Below are 12,768 nucleotides of genomic sequence, written 5' to 3'. Positions count from 1 at the left end.
ATTGTGAGTTAGTTCTCTCTTCTCATTAAAATAGCAACAATTCTTAGCTGCTTTAGCATCATGGGAAAATGTTTTCTCATTATTCTACTGTTGACAATGAGCGAAATTGCTTTCACCTTGCATGATGGGTTGATGGTTTTCATCATGGTTTTTAGACTCGGAGTCTCAGATTGACTCTTTTCATTTCGAGTTGGGTTGTGATGTGCCTGAATCGGGGTTATTATTATTATTTGTTGGAGCGAGAAACTTCTATGATAAAAGAATTAAAGATCTGAGGGTGAGTTGAATTGTAGACTGTAGCCACAAACGATAAAAGGTGCAAGAGAGGGAATGAAGCCTGCTAGAAATATTGACTAATGTCACTATTCTTTAGGGTTCCTTTGTTTTATTGAAATTGGTTTCAGGTTACTGAAATAAGTATTTCTGATTTTCCATCTTTGCTATTCAACCCTCTGAGGTATGTATCGCATGCTCCCAAGAATTCTATATGATCATGACTAGATGTCATACAACACTCCCCATTTATATACATTTCTTTACCTACCATGTAGAGAATTATTCCTGGTTGTATATGTACAGTTGTTTCAGTTGTATCTTAGTCCAATTCTTCCCAAAATGCCCCCTCTTATATATCTTTTTTTTTTTTCTTTTTTTTTTTGTGTCACAGTGCTCCAATGTGGGCCATGTTACATGGTCAGATTCCAATATATGCTGTTGCGGGGCCCGGTGGCATGATCAACATGTGATAATCCTTTGTTAGTTTTTCTAAACCGTGGTTCAAGTTCACCACCTGAAATCCCCTTCCATATTTGTAGAAGTCTATAATTCAGCAACCTGGAATAATGCAAATTGGTTAATTTTCTTTCCATTTTATTACTTTCTATGCCTATGTTGAAAGATATACTTCAATGTGACCCTGTTTGACCCTGTTTTGTAGGTACTTGAAGCTGAAAAACAGTGTCAGCATGCTACCCTCTCTCAAGAAGAAAAATGCTGTTGCGATTTAGGTACCATTCACTACAACAAAAATGGGTAAAACCGGCACTTTGGGTGCACCATGCAGCGGCGCTATTTAAGAGCGGGCTCACGGATGTTTCTATATAAGAATAAAAACAACAGGCGATTTCCATTTCGCTCCCGACTCTCTCTCTCTCTCTCACGACGACTCTCTCTCTCCCTCTCCCGACTCTCTCTCTCTCTCTCTACCTCTTCCGATGACTCTCTCTCTCTCTCTCTCTCTCTCTCTCTCTCTCTCTCTCTCCCAACTCTCAGCTTCTTCCTACCCCCGACTCTCTCTCTCTCGCGCGACTCTCAGCTTCTGCCTACCCCCGACTCTCTCTCTCTCTCACGCGCGAGCTGCCATTAATTTCAGGGCTTAGATGAAGATCTGAAACAGGTAAGAGTCTAGATTTCATCAATTTCAACCTTAGTGATTTCTTAATTAGGGATTTACAATGTTGAAACCCTAATTAGGGATTTACTATGTTGAAACCCTAATTAGGGATTTTCTATGTGGAAACCCTAATTCAATGTTAAAACCCTAATTAGGGATTTTTCTATGTTGTTTGATGCGAATACATAGAAACGATTTGTTGTGTGATACAGTTCTGATTTGTTCGATACTTCGATTTGCAATTTTTCGATCTGAATTCTGTTGGATTTCGTGACGGGTGGAGTGTTTTCTGCACTCGATTATGTAGTCAGAATTTTAAGGTGTCTATTTATTTATTTTATTTTTATAAATACTCGGTTTAGATTTCCGTTATTTCTGCTGTGTTTGATTCCGATCCGATTAGGTTCTTATCTGATGCTTCAAGGATTTCAGGGAAGAGTTATCAGTTTGAATTCTACTGGTTTTTTCATTTGGGACTTTATGCTTTGGATTTTGCCATGGAAGGTGGCAGTGATCCGGAAGGGAGTCAGTTTCTGAGGTTTCTCTTTTCTCCATTTTCAATTTTTTTTTCATTTGAGAATGCTGAATTGTGTCAATCTCTATGGAAAGAACCGCAGTTTTAGATTTTGAAGTTGTCAGTTATTTGAAAGATCCTTAACCACTCAACAGGGCTATGTCTGTGAAGAATTATGTATATATCTGTCTGGTGTTTCAGCTGAACATCTATTGTCCCATTGATGTGAGTGGCTCTAGTCTGCCATCTGTTTCTTGGGTCGATTGACATATTGGTTGAAAAGAGGTTCCTTTCATCTTTGGTGGTTAGAGCTGATTGGCTTGTGTTAAACAGGATACCCACTGTATTTTTGGATTCCTGTTTTTTGTTTACTATTTTGAGTTTCTGTTATATTCTCTTAGCTTTCGGGCATAATATTCTCCTGTTCTGATTTCTTTCTCATGAAATCTAGGCGAATTCTTCCTTCAAATTATCTCTGCAGATGATCACTTCTTGCTTAATTGCATCTCTCCATAAAATTCATTATATGTAAAAATAAAAAGTAAAGTAAAGAAGAAGAAGAGATTTTGGTGTTCTGACATGTATTACATCCTGATTCATCCAGTCTGTATGCGGGACCCATGGTTCAGTGATCCAGACCGTTGATCTAATGTGCCCCACCCTTCAAGAGTATTCCTGATCGGGGCAAACCCCTACCCTTCAATCATTGGCCTTTTTTTTAGACTGTTGCTGCATTTTTTCCCTTAACCATCTATTTGTGGGCTGCTGATTGGAAGAGTATAGTCTTCCAGTTGGATACTTTTGGAGCATCCCCTTCATTGGTGGACCCATCAGATCGGTGCTCCAAATCAGTGAAGCAGGGCCTGCTTGCATATATTGGGTTATATATTGCATAATAGGTGCCTTAGATTATATGAATTGTTCGCCTCATTTTATGCCCTTATGGTTAACATTCGTTATTATTAGTCGTAACAACTGTCTCTGCAGGCTCAAAAGATCCTATTACTTATGATTGCTAAATGAGCAACAATTGCTGTCTCTGCAGACCTAAAAGATCCTATTCTTTGTTTTGGTTTTTCTCTTTTCTTATCAAAGGGAAGGTTTAGCTGTAGAAGAGGACAGTGGAAATTGCTGATTTTTTTTTTTTTTTTTTTTAATTTTTTTAAAATCTGATTTTGTTATGCGTTAGGCTTGTGACTGTTCCTGAGAAATGGGGTCCTTTGTTTGTTTGGATCTTTGTTGTCGATTAGGTTTATGAGTACAGCAGAGTTTCTATATATATGAGTTCGAAAAGCCTCTAATCAGTTGAATTTCAGTGAGTTATTCCTAATGTAAGTGTGAAATTTGAATAATTTCCTTTAATTCATGAATCGGGATTGGATTGGAATTGTATGGCAGTGATGTATGTCTCTGGTTTCTTTTTATTTAAGTTTAGGTCGTGGTGATTATTAATTTCCATTTTGGCATGAGAAGGGTGACTGAGCTAAATTTATACAAGTTTATGTGAGAGAACAGTGATATCAAAAGCTGAGTATTCTTATATGGATGTGATTTGCTAAAGACTATCTATCAACAAATAAATATCAATTTTCTGTATTATGAACGGTTTCGTACAAATAATGTTATGGTTTCAGTTCAATAGGCTTGCTATTGTTTTTACTGCAACTACATCATTTGGTTGGTAAGAAAATTATAGTCCAGTAATTGTGATTAGTGCATCATAGAGGACTCAAATCTGCTTTTTTATTTTATTTTTCCTTAGGTGCTTGACAAACAGGATTGTGAAACTGTGCATATCCTAGCCAAGTGGCACAAGGCTTAGCAACTGCAACAGTTCTTGCCACTGCAGCAGTGAATGGATTGGCATTAATCATGTATTTTATTTTATGTGAGAGCAAAGATTTTCTTAGGTTCTTGCACCGGATAGGTGCAGCTGCAGGAAAGAGTTGGAATGTTATAACATAGCATTGGCCATTGTTTGTCTGGGTTGTGTGAAACTGAGATTGTGAATTAGTCAGCATGGCTCCTGGGACTGGGAGTAGCATTTGCAAGGAAGTCCTTGAATCTCAAGCTGCAGATCATGAGTTATCCATTGCAAGTGATGAATTGGAAAAATTCCAGCTAACTAAGCCTACTATTGCTCCTAGCATTAAAGGAGGTGTGTCTTCCACTAATGGTGTGAATGAGCTTCTTAAGTGATTCACTCGTATAATCGCCTTTTAGAACATTACTATTAATACATTTGTGAGTATTTTCTCTACTAGCACAAATTCAGTTTAGTTATCATCTAGTGCATGCACATATTTTTTTTATAATCATTTTAGTGTATACAACCTGGCTTCTTGTATACAAAACAGATTTTTTTTTTTTTATAATCAACAGTTTACTGCGCCAGTTGCATTGTTCAGTTTGCTGATTCAGTTTCTAACAGTTTACTGTGCCATTTGCACACGAGCCATGTCCACTAGTGCTGGGTGACAGTTGCATTGCCTTAGCATGTAAGCATTGGCTTTCTTTTGTGTTGCTTATTGTTTTTGTAACTTAATATCCAATTGTAATTTTGGAATGATAACAATCTATAATTTGTAGCTGAATTGGGCTTTCTTTGGAATTCTGATTTCATTTGGAATTTTAATTTCATTGTTGTATTTTTCATTCAGATGAGTTTGTAGGTCCCACATGTAAAGTATTATACATATCCATGGATGTGCTATATTTTTCATTATTGAATAATTCAGATGGGGATCTGCCAAGCTTCAGCATGGATCTGCCATATATTTTTCAGTATAAATTTGTATAGCTTTTGTAAATGTTGTACTCTTGTCATTATTCAATAATTCAGATGAGGATCTCCCTTCCAGTACAACTTAAGTTGTTTTTCTCCTTTGCAGGTCTTTGCATCCGTTCAGGCAGAACAAACCAGTTAATCTCCTCATATTGCAGATTGCAAATGATGATCCATGGAAACAACAATAAGTCAGGCCTCCATGAACTAAATACTTATTCTCCCATTTTCCAAGTTACTTTAAATTAAAAGAAAGAAAGAAAAGAAGATGCTTTTCCATTGCTTGAATGCTTAAATTATCATCCAATCACTGTCTTACTTGGCTTCCTCTTCAATGAAGGTTCTGACATGAGTCTTGGACTTCTGTTTATCTGAATGCAGTAAACAGAAAATACATGAGTCTTGGACTTCTGTTTATCTGAATGAGTCTTGGACTAATGAAAATTTATTCTTTCAATGTGTTTCATTCTTTAATTTTCATTTTATAGTCCATTTGGTTGGTTATTTGTTCCAATGCAAACCAGTAATATGCAGAATTCCACTTGTCATTTTGTTTTTTGCAGATGCCAAAGTGCTTCATTGTTGTATGAATCATCAAGTATCCAGTGCTAGATACTAATATCTTAGTTATGTCAGGTATGTAAGGCACATATGTATGAGATCCAAACCATTCATCTTTTATACCTGTGGATACTCCATATGTCCAAAATCATAAAATCCAAATGATCCAGAGCCAAGCCACTATTTTATAGGCTTTTCTTTTTTTGCTTTTTTTGTTGAATGTGAGTTCTTTATGAATTGTTCCTATTCTAAGCCCATGGATGACCTGTTTCCTAAAAGTTTTTCCAACCACATGATTTAGGGACAGCTTGGATAGAAATTTCAGTAAAAAGAAATGTGAAAATGTGCTGGGCTTTGCAATGCTAACTTGGCTCCTCCTTTTTTAAATGCAGATTTTGTAGATTTCTAAAATCACGCCCTACTTTATCTGATTGGTAACCTTCAAACAGATAGTGAAAAGGAATATTTTGCACCTAATTCAATGAGAGAATATTACTAGAACCTACCATTTTCTATAGTGAAATTCCAACAAATATACATTCTAGGATCTTTTTTCTATCATGTTTTATATTACATTCTTCAACTCAAGTTATGTGCCATGCAATTTTGATTGGATTAAAACATGGAATCCAGTTGATCAGCCAAGCATAAGGAAAAGAATCCTAAAATGGGTTTTTGGAAAAATTGAAATCAGAGATTCACTAGCTAAAAATAAGTAAAATTAACTGAATTTCTAGAGTTTAAAAAGGTATACAAAAAATTAAACAATATTTTTGTGAATTCAAATTCCTCCTATTTGAAGTAACCTTGGATTCAAGTATGGCTTAAACTGAAATTCCTTCAATGCAAAAGAAAAGAAGAAGAAAGAAGAAGAAGAAGAAACTTTCTCTACATTCTACATTTCATTTTTTTGATATTCAGTTGTAGTAAACTGAAATTCCTGCAGATTTGTATACTTGATGCAAGGATCAGGCAGAACCTTGCTGCCATGCAGCAGTTGGAACATGAGCTTGGGGCCATGTCTTCCTTTGATTATAGGCAAGTTTTTATCAACTCAATTTTTCACTTTTTCATTGGTTTGTCTGGAGATTCAGTTTTTGAACCTTGTTTCTTTATCTATGCGAAGAAAGGCGTGGGTTTTCATTTACCCCAACAATATATGAGGTAATGCTTTGATATTTTGGAATGGTTTTCTTTGATTTTTTTTTTTTTTAAATATTAGAGTGTAATTAAATTGAGAGTTGTTGTAGATGCCAATAGATTCTCAACTTTCTATATCTGTTCCTTTACTTCTATTATTGTGATCATTATGTAGAAGATTCTTGCTTAGATTCTCAACACATCTTAGATACCATCCACTTTCATCCATGTCACCTAAAGCAGATCATAGAATTGTAATTAATGAACCAGATTCACCACTGATATTGGTCACGTGTACACTTGAATGTCACCAGTGAAGGGTGCATATGGATGGACGGGTGTGGATAAAACACATGCGTCAATGTAGGGCCAATAGATGTAATGGAATTCAAGTTGCAACATTTGTTGCCTTGATAGTTTTTGACTTTTTAAGGATAGGATCGAATGATTGATTATTTTCCATGCTTCAATTTGTTGAATACTACTTTTTGACTCTTTTTTTTTTTTTTTAAATTTCTTCTTGTGTAGGATTTTAATCAATTGTGCCTGAATTTAGGCATACAAGCACTTCAGCCTTTTGATGCCACTCGTGCTATGGGTAGACCATATAGAGGATTTGTTTTTATTTATTTATTCGAGACCATTTTTAATTTATTGTAATATAAATGTTATATTTTTTTTATTATAAAGTAATATAAATTTTATTTAATATTCAGTTTTAATTGTATTGTATCATTTTTTATGTTTCAAATATTAAAAAAATGCAGGGTTTTCAATTGAATTATATATATTAAAAAATATTATTGGCTTACTGGAGCATTTCAAATCTATTCAAAGACTTAACCGGCGCTTTCTAAATCTATGCCGGCGCTTCTCTGAAAGATACAGCACTACCAAAAGCGTCGCAAAGATGGCGCCGAAAACGGGTACACAATTAGCGGCGCTCAGACAAGCGCCGCAAAAGTGTACTGGCGCCGCAACACCTTGTAGCGACACCCCCATTTATCGGCGCTTTGTGGGTTTTTAGCAGCGCTTAAAAGCGCCGCTAAAGGTTCTTCTTCTTGTAATGTTTGGTTAAAATCAGTAGTTGGTTCCCTTGTAGCCTAAAAAAAAAACATGACTAAGTACAGTTTAGCACTGAAAATTTAAATTGAGAACATGTTATTTTGTTGATATTCTCGTTTCTTTTTCATAGAGGAGCTTCAGAGAAATTTGTTATTACCAACTTAGAAATAGATAGCAGAGATAAATTATCCTTCTCATCTCCAGGTCAATTTGTTTCTTAAATCAAAAGCTTCTTCAGCATTTGATAAGGATCCTTATGTGGTGGTTTTATTAAGAAAACATAATTCATTTGCAGCTAAAACATTTATATGCTGAGTGTAAATTAGAATCCCTCATCAGGTACCTGTAGTATTCAAGCATTTAAACTTGACCTTTTTCAATGATGGATGGTGTAGTTATTTGCAAAATTATATCTGTATATTTGATTGTTTGTTTTTCATTTCCAATCAATTACTTTCACAATGAAGAATTTTAGGTAAATCTTTAGCTATACAAGATGTTTTATCTATGACTTCTTTTCAAATGCAGACGGATTATATAGCTGAAGAAGTTGAACGTCAGAAATCTACTAGTGATATGGCATGATTAGCTTGGCAGGAATTTGTGAAGGCAGTGATAGTGTATCAACAGAAAGTCAATAGCTCAGCATGTGCAGCAAATAGACTAAAGCTGGATCAAGAAATGGAGAAGAAGAGGAAGATATTATCCAAAGTTTCTCAATTGCGAGAGACGTGTATGCATATGGGCTTGAAATGCTCCAATCTAAGGAGTCAGATCTCGAGGCAGAAGCTGAATTCCGGGAGGTATTACCATTAGACATTCATTTGCGGAATTATACTTTGGGACACCCAAAAACATGCTGTGGATTTAGCTTATCACCATCCAGTGAGGATTGGATTTGAATCAAAGTAGGCCCCACTTTCTTTGACTTTGTTAGGATCAAGTGCCACTTCACATCGTGGTCAGATCCTTGATTGGAGGCATTAGTATTAAATGGATACACATACATGAACTATCTGTTGTGAAACACACTCATTGGGAGTTTTCTGAACGTGAGTCTTCTTATCACCATCCCACCAACATATGGTGGCAATGGAAGTGGGCCCCACTTGCTTGCTTTGGACTCTTAAGGTATGGGTATGTAAAGTGGAATCCACTTCAAATCATGGTCATGTTTGAGATTGTGGTCTGGCGTTTTATCGATGAGCGTAAGATGTTTCACCATTCGCGTTTCTTAGCAGATGGTTTCACATATAAAAAAACATATAGTGCATAGGCATAACTACCATGGATCTCATTTCTGAATTATTTCCTTTTTTGTTTTAGGTTGCAGTCGAACACGACATTGAGCGTGCAACAAGAAAATAGACTGAAGCAGATGGATGCGATGGTGAGAAACGTTTGTTCGTATTTAGAGGGAAATGTTAGCAAAGACTGAGGTGGGAGAAATCAGAAAATGCCTATAGGATAGTTATCTGATCTGCTCTCAAGATCTGCAGCACAAGGCAGCTCTCAAACTTGCGTAGAAAGCAACAGGAAGCAGAACTTGATGCTTAGTGTTATTTGTGTCTTTTTTGTTAGCTTAAATAGACGGTTAATTATCTTGTTAGTATTGTATTTTTATGCTTAGTGTTATTTGTCCCTGTAGTATTTTGAAAACCTTAAATAGATTGTTAACTGCTCCATTGGTATTGTGTTTTTATGATTGTTTTTAAAAAAATATTTACAAAAATAAACATTTTTAACCACAGTTTATAACTGAACTAAATAAAAAATTTAGCCTCGGTTTTGCTTCAGTTATCCAAATTGAGGCCACAACCCTTGTGGCTAAAGGCTTTAGCCTCGGTTGTTAAGAACCGAGGTTAAAAATAGATTTAGCTTCGGTTGAAGGCAACTGAGGTTAAAATTTTGATTTAGCCTCATTTCGAGAAAATTGAAGCTAAAAAGGTTCTTTTAGCCTCACTCGAAGAACCGAGGCTATAAAAGTCATTTTAGCCTCGGTTGCTAAAACTGAGGCTAAAGCCTTTAGCCGAGGCGGTTCGCAAAACTGAGGCTAAAGCTAAAGCCCCCTTTTCTTGTAGTGAGAGCTGATGGATGACATGGATTCCTTATCAACCATCTTAGTGGACCCCACCTATCAACTAACATCGTGTACAACATCCGCATTTGGTAGTTTTGTGCCCTATCTTCTGTTTATGTTTGTTACAGCAACATGAAAAGTTGGTGTGAATCTCAACCATTAAAACTACCGCTAGTGTTATACATCCTATGTCTCTCAGTCTTTTAGCACTCTTGTGAAGCTAATGACCAATCAGAAAGGAGCCCCAGCATGTTGTTCTTTCATGTTTTCGAGTACAACAACCACAACACCATCCTTTTGAACCCATTAGGAAAAACAATATGAACCATTGATCTAATGTTTCCTTAAGCTCCCTTACACCCATCCACACTATATATCCATATAGATCATAATCGAGAAATAATCACTGGAGTAAGATCTGCCATTAACACTCGACCCTCTACTCTGACAGAACCCACCACCATCCGATTGTTGTAAAACTTCATTTTTAATATTAAAATCATCATGAGAGGCCTGTTGGGATTTGTGCTGCGGAATCACATAGATTTGGATCTAGGATAGCAATCCAAGAGCACCAAGTAAACACAAGAGAACATAAAGATTTAACATGGAAAACCCTTTCGGGAAAAAACCACGGCACAAAGCAACAGATTTTCACTATGAAAATAGAAATTACAAAGAGAGAGAACTTACCCGACCTCGAATCTCACCTTTGCTACACCCTTTGAAAACCTTATAACCTTTTTGGAAACCCTTGTAATACATTTAGGAAGTCTTAAAATAGCCCTAAGGACCCTTATTTATAGTTTATAAAACTCTTCTTTCACATTGACTTTTTAATAGTCTAGAAACCGCCTCAAATTTACGCAGTCCGTGCGCAGTCTGCGTAACCTTCAACTAGTCGAAGTAGAGTTTCGACCAGTCGAAGGGACCTTCGACTAGTCGAGCCAGTCCCTCGACTGGTCAAGGATCTCAGACTCCAAGATTGGAGACATCTATTTAACAACAATCTCCACCATGTCTTCAATCTTTAACCGTGTAGTTTCTACTTCTTCTCTTATCTCTATATCACATCATAGCTTCAATCAACGCTCCTCATGCACACTCCGTCCTTCTTTTATGCCATCACTAAGCCCAGAGAAGTTACATAGAATTTGAACTTCTCTGTAGAAATGACCTTGATGAGCATATCTGCTAGATTCACGCTTGTGTGAATCTTCTCTGGTATTACGCATCTTTCCTCAAGTACCTGTCAGATAAATTGGTGACGAACATCAATGTGTTTAGTGTGAGAATGATAAACGGAATTTTTAGCCAAATTTATAGCTCTTTCATTGTCATAATTAACCGACACGGCTTCAAGTCCCAACTAACTTATCATGCCTCTCAACCAAACACCTTCCTTAAACGCTTCTATCACTGTCATATACTATGCTTCGGTCTTGAAAAGAGCCACCATGGACTGAAGCTTCAACATCTAATTAATTACTCCACTTGCTAGTATAAACGAGTATCCTGAAGTAGACTTTCTAGAATCTATACTGCCTGCATAGTCTGAATCCACATACCCTACCAATTTTGTTCCTATCTTCTCAAAAGCTAAGACATAGTCTTTTGTACCTCGAATGTATCGAAATAGCCATTTCATCGCTTTCCAATGTTACTTGTCGGGTTTTAACATATATCTGCTCATAACACCGATTGCCTGTGAAATATCTGGTCACGTACAAACCATGACATGCATTAAACTGTCAACCGCATTCAAATAAGGCACGTGAGACATAATCTGCTTTTCCTCATTTGATTTAGGACATTATTATAAGGAAAGCTTGAAGTAAGCCGCGTGGGAAACAGTCACTGGCTTTGCCTAATCCATCCCATATTTGATCAATACCTTTTCAAGGTATTCTGCCTGTGATAATCAAAGCTTGCTCTTCTTCCTATCTCTATGAATATCTATACCGAGAACCCTCTTTGCAGCCCCTAGATCTTTCATGTCGAATGTGTCTGATAACTGAGTCTTCAGTATGTTGATTTCAGACATATAATGACTGGAGATAAACGTATCATCAACATATGGTAGTAAGATGATAAATTTGCCATCACTCAGTGTCTTGTAATAGACATAGTGATCGTATTCACTCCGAGTACATTTTTGACTCAACATGAAAGAATTAAATTTTTTATACCATTGTCTAAGCGATTGTTTCAGGCCGTACAACGACCTCATTAACCTGCAAACTTTTTTCTCTGCCCCTTTAACTTCGTAACCCTCTGGTTGCTTCATATGGATCTACTCTTCTAACTCCCTATGCAGGAATGCAATCTTAATATCCATTTGTTCTAGCTCGAGATCGTATTGGGCAACCAATGCCAACGCGAATTTGATAGACACTTGCTTAACCACGGCACAAATATCTCTGTGAAGTCGATTCCTTCTCTCTGAGCATAACCCTTTACTACCAATCTCGTTTTGTATTTATCTTGTTTCCTTTTGAATAACCACTTACATCCGATCGCTTTTCGGCCCACTGCAAGCTCCACCAGTTCCCATGTGTAGTTTTTGTGCAACGAGTCCATCTCATCATCCGTAGCCACTTTTCACTTTTCTGTATCAAGCTCATCAAGAGCCTCCTAAATAGTTGACGGGTCCCCCTCATCTGTAATGAGGGCATATACAATATTAGAGTCGTCCCTGTATTTTGCCGGTAACCTGCGATTACGCGATGGGTTCCTTCTCACAGATGGCTACTCCACCTGATCTTATACCTCTGTCTGTATATCTATCTCTGCCTGAGTATCATCTATGCCAATTTGGATGTCTATGATTAACCTTTCTGGTTCCTCTTATTCCTCTTGATCATTCTTGTGGAATAAAGAACTTTCATCGAATCTGACGTCACGGCTAGTGATGACCTTACGTGTGACCTAGTTGAATAACCTATAACCTTTCACACCAATACCATAGCTAATAAAAATATACTTTTTAGCTCTATAGTTTAGCTTGTCTCTCTCAACTGACGTCAACTGACATTACATGAGAGTAGCTTTACAACTAAATATACACAAATCTTAGTAGTCAACCTTATAATCACTCCATACTTCCTTTAGAATTTTACATTCAATTATCATAGAAGGAGACCGGTTCACCAAATAATAAACTGTGTTAACGGCCTTAGTCCATAGGTCCTTACCCAATACAGCATTACTTAACATGCATCTGGCCCTCT

At 36.7% G+C, this 12,768-nt stretch overlaps 3 long non-coding RNA genes across 3 annotated transcripts; all 3 read left to right on the top strand.

Moving 5' to 3' along the window:
• Positions 1–1,222: 1,222 nt before the first annotated feature.
• On the top strand, positions 1,223–4,046 carry LOC131223725 (uncharacterized). Its single transcript, XR_009160652.1, has 2 exons — positions 1,223–1,396; positions 3,670–4,046. It is a non-coding gene; the product is annotated as an uncharacterized LOC131223725 (long non-coding RNA).
• A 1,107-nt stretch (positions 4,047–5,153) lies between these two features.
• On the top strand, positions 5,154–6,290 carry LOC131223726 (uncharacterized). Its single transcript, XR_009160654.1, has 2 exons — positions 5,154–5,328; positions 6,220–6,290. It is a non-coding gene; the product is annotated as an uncharacterized LOC131223726 (long non-coding RNA).
• A 1,179-nt stretch (positions 6,291–7,469) lies between these two features.
• LOC131223724 (uncharacterized) lies at positions 7,470–9,098 on the top strand. The gene is made up of 2 exons (XR_009160651.1): positions 7,470–8,261; positions 8,785–9,098. It is a non-coding gene; the product is annotated as an uncharacterized LOC131223724 (long non-coding RNA).
• Positions 9,099–12,768: the final 3,670 nt, after the last annotated feature.

The sequence above is a fragment of the Magnolia sinica genome, chromosome 13, assembly GCF_029962835.1.
Source record: "Magnolia sinica isolate HGM2019 chromosome 13, MsV1, whole genome shotgun sequence".
Taxonomy (NCBI): domain Eukaryota; kingdom Viridiplantae; phylum Streptophyta; class Magnoliopsida; order Magnoliales; family Magnoliaceae; genus Magnolia; species Magnolia sinica.
This window is presented reverse-complemented; position numbering and strand designations above follow the sequence as displayed.